The 13952-nt window shown below is 50.8% G+C and overlaps 1 protein-coding gene across 4 annotated transcripts in view; it reads left to right on the top strand.

Moving 5' to 3' along the window:
* LOC146831481 (mitochondrial enolase superfamily member 1-like) overlaps nucleotides 1-13952 on the top strand; it is a 358171-nt gene that overhangs the window by 324141 nt on the left and 20078 nt on the right. The window lies entirely within an intron of this gene.

Genomic DNA, 13952 nt, shown 5'->3' with positions numbered 1-13952 from the left:
CATTGTGAAATCCCTGCCTTCAGTGCATCTGCTGGAGCAACAGATGTGCAGAAGACAGAGAAGTAGGCTGAACGGGTACCATATTGTGTTGGTACTTCTTGACATTTTTTTGTCTTTCAGAAATAACCCCCTAAGAGGGGGTTTGATTCTGAAAGGCTTTTTGAGATTCAGATCGCTGAAAAGGAGAGGCTCACAAAGTTTGTCTCCAAAACCTACTTTAGCAGTAGAAATTATAATGAGGAATACAGACATGCTGTATATAATCCCTACATCTATCATTGTGGAACAGGCAGAGATTGGTCTAAGAACTTTTTTAAATTTGAAAATGATTTTCACCAGCAAGTAGGGGGCACGTCCATGGGCAGTACATTGGTGCCAAGCCTGCCAAATCTCTATTGCGAGACCAAAATATATTAACTTCAGTCCCTTTGCTGGGAACATACTATTCTGGTACAGATACATTAATGATTTATTCGTCATTTGGAAGGGTAATGAGGAGAGTGCCAGTGAATTTTTGATATGGCTAAACAACCAAGATCTGCCTATCCACTTTTCTAACACCCCAAACTAAGAAGAACTAGCTTTTCTTGATCTCTGGATAATAGCCAGAGATGGTGGGCTTAACAACTATTGACCAGTTTTTACATATTAGACATAACTGATCTGACACCGTAAAATTTTAGGAAAAAGCAGATGACATCACACAGTAGCTAGACATCCCAAAAAAGAATAAAAGTGACCATGGCATGATTATGAATACAAAAGAAAACACAAATACCATTACCTGTGACTTCATGTAATCTCCTGTCTCAAATAAGCTAAACAAAGAGAATAGACAAACATTGAGGAATCTTGAATGTGACTGAATATAATTTCGAAAAAAGTGTGTTGTATTGAAGAGCTAGAAGTTTAAAGAGACTACCTTGTTATAGGTATTTTTTACTTTTCTAGTTATCCTCCTTTTTTGGGTTACTTATGTCGATTATTTAGATATCATTGATAAATATCCGCTTCGCTGCGGCGCACATTTCCCAGCTGTGCGGGCGAATCCTACGAATGCCCAAATCGGACAGCCCCCGGCCGACCGACGCACACGCCCACCATGAAGTCAGACGGCCGGGGGCAGTCCGACGCACTGAAGAGGATATAGACTTCACGTTTATTGTCATTTATAATTGATAAATATAGACTGTACGTTTATTGTCATTCATAATAGATAAATGTAGACTATACGTTTATTGTCATTTATCATTGCAACGTAATAGCCAAGTCTGCTCGAATACATTCATAGGGCCTATTGCACAAAAGTAAGTTACACTTTTGAATAAGTTTACACTTTGTTGTAAGTTTACTACTTTCGGTTTTGATAAACTCAGGGGGATATTTACAGCACAATGTCGGAGCACGGTGTTACTCTGACATTTTTAAAACGCAGGTATGCGCCATATTTAAAAAAGTACGGCGCACGCCTGTGTTTCCCCTAGCGCTAATAAAGCTGCGGAACTCCAGCATAGGCACCCTTGCCCCATGTGGCAGTAAGGGACACCTTCCTTCACATAAACAATCTTGACAGTCAATTTGCTCTTTCTATGGGTGCTGCAGAATGCAGCACACAGGGAAAGAGAAAAATACCAGGAGAAATTAATAATTTCTCCTCATATCGCCTGTCTGAGACCAGGTATTCCCTGGTCAGTTTTTGGCACTGCCCCACCCTTGTAAATCTGGGCAGCCTCAAAAAGCAATGGGTGTTGCGGCAGAACGCCTATTGCAACACCCATTGCATGCCCCTTTCACTCTAAGTGAGCGTGAAAAGGTACCTTATTTACAAGGCGACGTTAAGCCAGGTTAAGTGGCGGCGTTAAACCAGGTTAAGTGGCTTAATGCTGCTTTGTAAATGAGGAGTAGGGTATATCGCCACCAGAACACGAGAACATCATTAAAAGTGATGTTCTGGTGGCAATATACCTCCTTGTAAATATGCACTTCAAAGTGTAAACTCACTACAAAAGTGTAATTTGCACGTCAATGCAATTGTCTTACTCTGTTTGGGTGAGTGACATCCATGCCTAAACCCATCTTACTCATCCCTTATCCCACCCCCTTTAGTAGTACTGTACAAAATGTACTACAAGGTGCAGTTTGAGAATCATGTCCATTATATTTAACCTGAATTGAATGCTCTGTTCTAAATATTTGTTTTTGAGCTGTGACTAAGGTTTCATGGACACTGATAATTTCATTTCTCATTTATTTTTTATAATTAAAAGAGCATAATTTCGAGGGGGCGTGGCTAGCAGCCAAGCAAGATGGCCGCAGCCTGACGGAGCTCCGAGGGTGAGGCCGACTCCCCTGCAATCCGTGCACTGATCCGCTCACTTACCTGTCCCTAACTGCGCTAGGCTGGTAGCCTACAAGAAGCGACGCCGTCTGAGCCGCCTCTGGGGCTCCTACGTGTTCGGGAGCCTGATCGGCATCGACCCGTTAGTTGCGGCCTGCGCCGCCGGCCGCGACCGGGGCCTGGATTTGGCTGGAGGCCGGCCGCGGTGTGAGGGAGCCTGGGACTGCGGCTGCTCCCGGAGACGACCGGAGCGGGTGCCGGACTGAAGGAGGCGGCGCTGAGGCGGACCGGGATCGTCTGCGCCCTGAGGCCAGGTGGGAGCGCCCCGCACTGGGGGCAGTGTGTAGCGGCCCCTGCAGGGGGAGTATCATCCCCGTGATCCAGCAGAGGGGGGCTCGCCCTGCGGGGCGGTGTCTGGCGCTGTGGTCCCCGGGGGTGTTGCCCCGTCGCCTGATGTGCAGCTGCCCCAGCGCGACCCCGTGGAAGGCGTAAGTGGGGGCCTGAAGCGGAACGCTGCGGAGTGGCCTCCAAGTTGCTATTGGGTGCCGGGGACTGTGGCTGCTCCCGGAGACGACCGGAGTGCGTCGCCGGACTGAAGGAGGCGGCGCTGAGGCGGACCGGGATCGTCCGCGCCCTGAGGCCAGGTGGGAGTGCCCCGCGCTGGGGGGCAGTGTGCAGCGGCCCCTGCGGGGGGAGTATCGTCGCCGTGATCCGGGAGAGGGGAGCTCGCCCTGCGGGGCTGAGTCCGGCGCTGTGGTCCCCGGGGGTGTTGCCCTGTCGCCTGATGAGCAGCTGCCCCAACGCGACCCCGTGTAAAGCGTAAGTGGGGGCCTGAAGAAAAAAGCTGCGGAGTGGCCTCCAAGCTGCTATTGTGTGCCGGTGGCCGTCCTGCTAGCTGAAGGCTTGATTGCCGCTCCCGAGCTGTGTGGTGGCCTTGCCCCGCCCGGCCGGCTTGGTGAGGAGCGGAGACGACCCGCGACGGCTCCCGCCGGCCCCGGGATGTCCGGGAAGGGGAATCGCACGCACCAGCAGAGTAGGCTGGACAAGTTTGCCTACAGTAAAGACGCGGCCGCGGGGGCCGAGAAGGCGGACGGGGCTGCTGCGGAGGCTGGAGCGCCTAAAGTGACGCTGGAGGACATAATGCTAGCCCTCAACAAAGTGCAGACTACGGTGGGGTCCATCTCCACGGATGTGTCCTTGCTCAGGGCGGACCTCCAAAAAATGTCGTCCAGGGTCACAGACATGGAACGAACCACGGCAGCTTTAACGAACGACACTACCCTCCTGCTCCAAAGGGTGTTCCAGTTGGAGGCTGAAACCAAACAAATGGCGGCGAAGATGGACGATCAGGAAGGGCGCTCCCGGCGCAATAACGTACGAATTACGGGAATTCCCGAGAGTGAAGGGAAATCCGCCATGGACCTGTACGTAGAAGATTTGATAAAAACCAGACTGCAGCCTCGGGGTCTCTCGTCGTTCTTCTCGGTGGAGCGCGCCCACAGAGTACCTGGGGGTAAGCCCAAGGTTGGGGCGCCCCCTCGACCGGTGCTGGCCCGCATATTCAACTTTCGTGACAGGGATGTCATCCTCCAGACGGCCCGGGTGGCGCCACCGTTACGGATTCAGAACTCGACGGTGTCGTTCTTCCCGGACTTCACGGCGGCGGTGGCAGCGCGGCGGAGAAGCTTCCTGGAGGTCAAGAGGACGCTGAGAGCCCGCGAGCTGCCCTATTCCATGGTCTTTCTGGCGCGCCTGCGGGTGGTGGCGGAGGGCAAGACCCTGTTCTTCGAGACGCCGGAGGAGGCGCACGACTGGCTCGAGGGCTGGAGGCCGGCGGGCGGCCCTGGGAGATCGGACAGGCGGAGGCGGCGCACGGAGGGGACGGCGGACACCGGCGACCTGGATCCGGGAGAGGAGACATCGGACCGGCCCTAGGATGCAGCGAGGCTCCGTGCTGGATGCTCTTTACTGCTTTCGGAGGTGCCTAGAACTGGATGCCTTATGGGAATAGACGGCGCCTGCTCAACTATACTTCAAGGGGTGGACAGTTGAACTCTGTCCAAGGGGAGGTATTTGGTCTTCCTCGGACCGCCCGCTCCACTACACGCAAGTACTGTTTTGGGACTTGGGATCTGAGCACTCTGCTGAGTTGGGGTGGCAGGCAGTTTGGAGTCCGTATGGCAGGGAGGCAGGGAGGGGGTGGGGGGGTAAGGGATTGTTCGAAAGTTTTGTTCTACAGTTCTTGTTTATAATGTCGCATATGTTTCAACACACAGTACACGCACCATGCAATGCAGGCACGGTCTGTGCCGATCCGTCCATAGCGTCAGCCCTGCGCTGCTCCAACCGCGGGAATGGCTGACACAACGCTAGGGCAGTCCACTGGGGTCCCCCTCACTCCGGCGCAGCCTCTCTCCCTACTTACGTGGAACGTGCGTGGCTTAGGCGATAAGATTAAGAGGGGTTTGGTCCTCCAGAGTCTCAAGAGATGCTCCCCTGCGGTGGTCCTGTTGCAGGAGACCCACCTAATGGGCACTGCTAGTAAAGCGATGGATAGATGGGGGTACAAGATGGTGATACACTCTGACTTCTCCTCCGGTTCCCGCGGAGTGGGTATACTGGTAAGGAAACAGTCCCCATTAATCATACATTGCACTCGGGCTGATGGGTCGGGGAGGTTTGCGGCGCTGCATGCCCAATGGGAGGGACGCCCCCTGAATATTGTTTCGGTTTACATTCCTCCTGCCCTGCATGCTGCGGCCCTTCCTGCGCTGAGCAGCTTCTTGCTTGATCTACCGGAGGGGGAGCTCATTGTGGCCGGCGACTTTAACGCGGTGGTGGACGGTCTGCTTGACCGCCACCCGGAGCGGGCTGGTGGAGGGGGAACGTCTCGCCTCGGGAGTTTCTTCGAGGCACTTGGACTGACGGATATATGGAGGCTTCACCACCCAACACAACACCAGTACACGTACTATTCAGGGGTGCATAAGAGTTTGACCAGAATAGACTACTTCCTGGGTTCGCAGGGCAGTCTCCAGTATGTAGATAGCGTGGAAATCAGGCCCAGGGGCATATCGGATCACTCACCGATACTTCTACAATACACGCACTATCACTTGACTAGACGCCGTATCCCCCCCATACACCCGTGTTATCTCCAGGTTCCCGACATCTGCAAAACACTCGGGAAGGCTACTAGTCTCTACTTCTAAGAAAACACCTCGTCGGTAGACTCTCCGGCTGTCCTCTGGGAAGCGTACAAAACGGTCCTGAGAGGACACGCGGTCGCCTCCATTGCGGCACACCGGCGCGAGCGACATCTTGAGCTGCAGTCGCTAGAATCAGATCTTATCGCGGCAGAGGCACGCCAAGCCGCACACCCATCGCCTGCGATCTCCCGGGGATTGCAGGTGGCGCAGGTGAAATATAAGAAGCACCTGGCGGACTGTACCAGGCGATGGTTAGAGGCCACGCGACACAGAATCTACGATGTTGGGGACAAGACAGGGAAGCTGTTGGCATGGTTGGATAAAAGGGAGGGTGGTTCCAGGTGGATAGCGCAGCTCGGTTCTGGGGAGGGTCAGATAGCGACTGACCCGCGTGATATAGTGAACACCCTGGCGGGGCACTTCGCTGCGGTCTACTCTTCCGCTTCCTCCATGTCAGAGGAGGAGGCGCTGTCGTATGTTCGGGATCTGGATATGCCCAGATTAGCCCCTACCGCGATGTCGGCCCTAGAAGCCGATCTTACGGTGGACGAAATACAGGCTGCGGTGGGAGCGCTTCAGTCGGGTAAGGCGACAGGTCCAAATGGTATCCCGGTTGAGCTGTATAAGAGTCTGATAGGGACGCTTGCTCCTCACCTGCTCAATATGTTTTCCGATAGTCTGCGACGAGGCGAACTCCCGCCGGATCAGCGCACGGCAACTATTGTGGTCATCCCCAAGCCTGGCAAGCCGGCGGGGGAGTGCACTTCCTACCGCCCCATCTCGCTCCTTAACGCAGAGGCCAAGATTCTGGCCAAGCTGCTGGCGACTAGGCTGACGCCGCACCTATCCGACATTATACATCCGGACCAGTCTGGCTTTATGCCCGGCAGAAGTACGTCCCATAACCTGCGGCGTCTGCACGGCGTGCTGGCCCGGACGGGTCAGGTGGGTGAACCAGCGGTGCTTCTGTCTTTGGACGCGCAGATGGCGTTCGACATGGTCGAATGGCCCTTCCTGTTTGCAGTCCTTCGCCATCTGGGATTTGGGCCCAAATTCTGCGCTTGGATTCGTCTCCTGTACACCAAGCCGTTGGCTCATGTTGCGGCCAACGGGCATATGTCCGGCGACTTCCCCCTGTCGCGGGGCACGTGCCAGGGTTGCCCCCTGTCGCCAGTATTGTTTGCCCTTGTGTTGGAACCTCTGGCGGCGTGGATACGCTGGGAACCCTCGATAAGGGGACTCAGGTGGTCAGATGGCTGGGAGGACAGGGTTTCTCTCTACGCAGATGACATCCTGTTGTATTTGGCCTCCCCGCGGCGTTCCATCCTCACGCTACTCAATATATGCAGGGTCTTTGGCGAGGCGTCGGGGTACACGATAAATTGGTCCTAATCCGTCATGTACGTGCTGTGTGGCCCTCCACCGCAATTACCGGCGGATTGCCCCCTCAGGGTGGCGGAAGGGTCGTTCAAGTATTTGGGTATACACGTCACTGCGGACCCGGTTGTATTCTATCAGAAGAATCTTCAGCCCCCACTGGACCGTCTTCGTCAGGACGTCCGTCACTGGGGGACGCTGCCGTTGACCCTACTGGGGAGGGCGGCGCTCTTTAAGATGATGTCCCTGCCTCGCTTCATCTACGTGCTGGAAAATACGCCATATCCAGTGCCTCCGGCGTACTTCCGCTCAATTGCGGCGCAGGTGACTAGTCTTCTGTGGCACAACAGACCGGCGCGTATTGCACAGTCCAAACTCACCCGCGGCTGGTACGACGGGGGGATAGCGCTTCCTGACGTCCAACTTTACTACTGGGCGACGCAGCTAAAGGTCATCAACTATTGGCTCCACGCCCCACACTTGGATCCGGCGTTTAAAGCGGACAGAGCCATATTGGGCACGAGAGGTATGTTATCGCCCTTGTACGATGGGAGGCTCAACCCAGACCTCATTGGCCCTCTGAGGCAAACAGTGGCCGTGTGGCACGCGGCCCAGGCCCGATTGGGGTGGAGAGGAGTTTTGACCCAGCTCACGCCCTTGTGGGATGCGAAACGGCTCGGGAGACTTAGGCATAGCAAGGGCTTTGATAAATGGGATGACATTGGGATCTCCACAGTGGGCGACATGTGGCATAAGGGTGCAGTGATCACCTTCGCGCGCCTACAGCAACAATACGAGCTGGCGCCTTCGGAATGGTTCCGATACACACAAATTAAGCACGCGCTACTTGCCGCTTTGGTGCCTGGAGCCACAGTTCCGGAAGCGTCGCCACTGGAGGATAGGCTACTCACAGATTATATGCCCCAGAGGGCAACATCATTCACTTACCGGAAGCTGATAAATAATCTCCCGGACCCTATGGGAACCCTGCGGGAGAGGTGGTCCAGTGATGTCGGGGAATTTGATGACCCAGAATGGAGGGAGGCGCTGGCGTCCCCCCGGGAGGCAGGGATACCTTCCAGGCTTCGGTTGGTACAGCTCCGGATTCTGCACAGGTCCTACTACACCAGGTACACGCTCCACAAAATAGGAAGAGCACCGCACCCATTCTGCCTGCGCGGCTGCGGGGAGGAAGGCACCTTCTATCACACCATCTGGGAGTGCCCCAAAATCCAAGAATACAGGAGGCGGGTGATGCGGACGCTGTCCCAGGCAGGGGGTGTGTCACTGGTGCCAGAGCCCAGGCGCTGCCTGCTAAATGTATGGGAGCCTAACGACCTTGGCCGGCAGGCTCAGTGTTGGGCCACAGTGGGAATCGTGCTAGCTAAGCGGAACATAGCGCAGAAGTGGGGGGTGGGAGAGGTGCCGCTGCTGACCGTATGGGGGCGGGACATGGATAGGGCTATGATAGCCGAGCGCTCAGTATACATCGGGAGGGGGTGTCCCCAAAAATGGTCTAAAATATGGGGGGCGTGGAACAAATATCGGGGAGATATATGCGAGCCACCGCCAACGCTTGATGATGAAACCCTTGATGTGGACTGAGGTGCAGCACTCTATGGTGCACATATGGGGTGTGTCTGCTGGGGATGAGCGCATGCGTGGGGGGGTTGTTGGGAGGTGGGGGGCTGAGCGGCTTGAGATCTTGATATATGCTGGAAAACGACTAAGTGATCGACAATTGATGTATTGTACTGTGTTGAAAGAAAATAATAAAAATTGTTTAAAAAAAAAAAAAAAAGAGCATAATTTCACACAATGAAAATACGTGAGGGCATCAGGCCTTTGTCTGCCATTGGTTTATTCTATAAAGTTCAACAACCAGATAATATAGATAAGTTAAGAACAAAGGGGCCAATTTACAAGTCCCTTGTGCCACCGGTGCGTCACTTTTTTCGAGGCACTGGCGATGTAGTGTGGTGCTCCATATTTACAAGGCCACGTTAAGCCTCCCTGCTTGGCTTTTCGTGGGCTTGAAATAAGGCCCCTTTTCATGCAGCACTTTTCGTGAAAGGGCCGTTCCATGGGTGTTGCTGTGGGTGTTCCCACGCAATACCCATGGATTCTGCCACATTTCCAGAGTTAGAAAGTTTAGTAAACCTGGGAATGCATCAGAATCCTATGCCTCCTCAGGGGAGCTGTTCCTAGCAACGCCTGCATGTGATTCAAAAATAGGATCACTATCACAGACATAATGAGCTCCATAGGAGCCCACTGTGTGCAGGGAAGTTCAGCTACGCTGACAAATGAACCCTGTGATGAAGCACGCCACTTCTAACTGGAGAGAAGTTGTTATCCTTTGTGAAACTATGTCTGTTGTGGAATCCTAATGCAGATTGATATACACTCCACTCTGAATAAGAGTAGTAACCTACAGTGAGTTTCAGAGCCTGCTTGCTGCTCTTCTTGTGATGAATGAAAGTGTTTTGAACCCATAAAGGCAAAGTGACATCTCTGTACTTTATCACAAAAACAGATAGCACTAGAGTAGAGCTTTGGATCATTTCTAAAATGTTGATCAGAAAAATTTAACCAATTTTGAAGGTCCCCTCTCATTTTCAACACATTAGACTTTCCACTAATGAACCAGCTGGCAGTCAAGAAAAACTAAAAATGTCTCAGGTGTGAGGGGCAACAACTTCATATGGGACTTCTTTATATCAGAAGGATAGGCAGAATTCCCCTTAACGGTCCCTTGCCAATATACGGTCCTAAAGGCCCACCAGCTATTCAAGCATAGTCCAGGAGGCTGTCTGATCCTAAAATCACCAGCTTAGCCAGTATTTGTCCTCTGCTCTACTTCTCCTTGAAAGATCCACGTAGGTCGTCATGTGATCAGTGTTCTAAGTTGGCTAGTACCAGGGCCAGTCCCTGGCAAAGCCAAACATTGGACATTAAACCAGGGGCCTTAATTTCTGTGATTCACCGGAACCATTTCAACATAATGATAGGCCCCTCGAAGCCAGGGTAGAAATTTAGGTGCGCGTGTAGCCCTGTTAAATTAACACCTTCGTGATTCAACTGTCATTTTGGAAGACCTACGTACAGCACATTATTATATTCTTACCTTCATTCCACTCTGACTGTCAATTAATAAATGGTGGTTCTAGCACAGCTCTCAACATTTCAAGAGCAACTTGGATGGTGACATCTAGGGTGTGGTGGCATTGCCACACATTATGATTGCTCACTTTTATGAAACATATATTATTAGCCAAGGCAATGTTAGTACTCTAGTTGTTTATTAGAACTCTGTGTGCCAGACAAGGACAATGCACTTGCCTGGAGGTGTGCAATAGGAGCTAAGCTTATGTTCAGTACAGCTCCTGTTTTTGTTAAGTCATATGAAGTGTTCTCTAGAGATATGTTGCCCAATTATTTACACATGCATAGAGAAATGAAGTCACCCTGAAAAGCAAGTTGAATGTGATGTGTGTAGGGTCAATGACTAGCTGGGTGAGGCCAATGTTGTTAATTCTTTCGAGGAGGTTGACTGTGTTGGCGTCGTCAAGGTAAAAATTGTGGTCTCTGAGGGAGGTGTAGTGTTCGGTGTCGACGGCTTGTGGTGCAACAAATTCGGGGATGACGACTCAGAAGCCTGGGCTAGGTCCTGGAGGTGTGTAAGTGGGGGTGCCTCTGATGGTGGGTTTGCCATCTGTTTTGAGTTGGAAGTTGAGGTGTTCCATGATTGGGGTGGTGTTGTCCGTGGCAGTGGGTGGTTTCTTTGTGGATGATGGAGATTCCACCTCCGTGTTTGTTGGTGCGGTCCCAGTGTGCTATCTTTTAGCCGTTGGGCATGCCTGTGGTAATGTCAGCTGCAAATACTGGTTTGAGCCAGGTCCTATTGAGGAACACAACATTGGAGGTGATGGTGTCCCAGATCTTAGTGGCATGTTTGCAGAGTGATCTGGCATTGAGCAGGAGGCAGTGGAGTCATCCAGGTGCAGTTGTGGTTGGTGTGGTGGGGGTGCTGAAGTCAAACCCCTCCTTAAGAAACCAGCCGCAGACCCCAATGAGCTCAAGAACCACCGGCCCATCTCCCTGTTTCCCTTTCCCACAAAAGTCCTCAAAAAGGCCATCGACCGCCAACTGACAGAATACCTGGGAAACAATTCTGGACTCATCCAAACCGGATTCCACACAAACCACAGTGCCAAAACATCCCTGATTGCAGCCACCGATGACGGGGGAGAAGCGACTGCCCTGATCCTCCTCGTCCTCTCAGCAGCCTTCAGGACCATGTCCCACCACACCCTGATCAAGACACTTCATCAGATCGAAATCCAAGAGGGCGCCCTCAAATGGATACCTTCCTTCCTCACCGGAAGAACTCAGAGAATCCTCCTTCCACCATTCCCCTCAGAACCCAAGAACATCACTTGCAGCGTCTCTCAAGGTTCATCCCTCAGCCCTATTCTGTTCAACACCTACATGGCCCCTCTGGCCAACATCGTCAGAACCCATGGATTGTTCATCATCTCCTACGCAGAAGACACTCGGCTCATCCCCTCTCTATCTGAAGACCCATCCTACACGAGGGACAACTTCCGTCTATGCATAACCAATGTTGCAGACTGGGTCCAAAACAATTGCCTCAGACTCAACACAGACAAAGCAGAAGTTCTAATCTTTGGGAACAACACCTCCTTGTGGAACGACTCCACTGAACTGGGACTCTCGCCCACTCCCACAGACAACACCCGGAATCTTGGCATCATCCTGGACAGCAAACTCACCATGAACAACTAGATCAACGCAGTCTCTTCCGCCTGCTTCCGAACTCTTTGCATGCTCCAAAAGATCTTCAAATGACTTTCAGTCACCACCAGACGTACCATCACTCAAGCCCTCGTCACAAGCTTTGGACTACAGCAACGCACTCTAACTTGGAATACTACACACCTCCTGAAGAGACTGCAGACCATACAGATCTCAGCGGCCAGACTCATCCTCAACATCCCCAAACGGACCCACATCACCCCACACCTACAGAAAATTCACTGACTCCCCGTCTACAAAATATAAATTCAAGATGCTGACCCATGTTTACAAAGCCATGCACTTTCAAGGACCAGCATACATCAATCGCCGCCTGAGCTTCCACCTACCCTCTAGACACCTGCACTCTCCCTCCCTCACCCTCCCTCGCTTTTCCCCCTCCCCCGCATCCTCTGAAGCAACAGTGGATGACGCTCCTTCTACCTCACGGCGAAGTCCTGGAAAAACCTCCCCCTCTAACTCAGGACCTTACCCTCTCTTCAGGAATTCAGAAGTGGACTCAAGAACTGGTTGTTCAACTGATTCCACCAGAGCAGCTTTGCTCTCAGCGCCTGGATACACTCGCGGGTGAATAGCAGCGCGTTATAAATCCTATTTGATTGATTGAAAACATAGACCTTGACAACAAATTAGATTAAAAGGTTTTAGAAATAGTTGCCAAAAATAATCAATGCATAATGCATTTGTGTGCTATAATTGTGATTCATATGACAGTGCAGTGCTCAGGTGATATAAACCTGTGAAAGTGAAAGAGTAAAAAAGTGACCATGATCAGCAGGCTTAGAGTCAGAATTTGGCTGTACAATGACACTATATATGATCAGTGTAATCTAGACAGTCAAAGTTTAAACCCATAAACATAATTAATGCCAGAATCTTCATCAGGGTAAAAACAATCAGACAGCAACCCTACAACCACATGGTCTCTGAAATTGTAAAAGGGGTCTAAGCAGTCATTAGAAACTAGTAATTGAAAGGTTCAGCAGTGGTTGCAAAAGGCTCCATTGGAAAATATTGTAAGAAGTAGAATGATGGGTCCTGTTGCTCAGAAATATGAATGAGGCTGACAGCACATATGAGAGGTACTTGATAACTGGGTCCAGTTAATGAGTACCAGTCGAATGTGAGAGCGAGCTTCATTCATATGTTTCTGAGCAGGCAGAGATGTTCTAGATATACTCTGGCTCCTTGTGTTGTGTCACCACCTAGAGCTGTTTTTCTAATGCATATGGAGGTGCTGTTGGTTACATACGGCAGCCTTTCGTAAAGATGATGCTTGTTTGGCTTGGCAACTAATCTAGATCCACCAGGGCAGGAGAGATGTGGTTGAATTTCTCCAGTCCTTTTTTAAGTTTAAAGAAAGTTTATTGATAAAGTAAATATGAGAATAACAAAATAGTACATGTATGGTATAGTAAATAAAACAAATTGATAGTGCATACCCATAAATGAATATATATTGTTTTAAATGGCGAGGGCGTGAGTTATAGTTACCTTAGGGCACAAATTATAGTTACTTGAGATAATAGAAGTATAACTGCTGAATTTCTATGGTTTTGTGTGACTGTGTGTAAAATCTGAACCTAACTGGAACAACCCTGTAACCTTTGGGTTTTTCAGTGAATTTCTACGTTTTTTAATGCTATTTCCTAATTATAACATCCCTGTAACCTTTTTTTTTTCAGTTAATTTCACAGTTTTTTTAACATAAATTGTACTACTTTTTGACCCATAAGTTCAATTTACTAATCTATATTTTCACAAGTTTATTCACACATTCATTCTTATTATATATTTAAAACTGAGCATAGAAAGATTAAGGTAAGGTAACTTATGTAGTCTTTCTATAAATGCAAAGCCTCAAGTCTTTATTTTTTTTTACATTCATTTTATGGGTCTGCGGATCCGTTCCCAACCAAAAGCACACATTCAACACTAAAACAACACATTTAATACAAACATATTCTGTTGCAATTTCTATAAGTGTATCACTGCCTCTGTTTTGGTCCTGTGGCGTCCTCAGCGGTTATTGGGGGGAGGTCATTGATTGCTTGACCCACGTAACGGGGCGGGAATTGGGGGTGGAAATGGGAGTTTGCCTGCTGCTGTGGTTTCCCCACACTCCGCGCACGAAAGTCACGAGCAAGTTCTGCGACCTAGGGCTGGTGGTGGCTAAAAGAGTAATTATC

The sequence above is a fragment of the Triturus cristatus genome, chromosome 5_1, assembly GCF_964204655.1.
Source record: "Triturus cristatus chromosome 5_1, aTriCri1.1, whole genome shotgun sequence".
In the NCBI taxonomy this organism is placed as follows: Eukaryota; Metazoa; Chordata; class Amphibia; order Caudata; family Salamandridae; genus Triturus; species Triturus cristatus.
The sequence above is the reverse complement of the archived record's forward strand: the minus strand, read 5'-3'. Positions and strand labels throughout refer to the sequence as shown.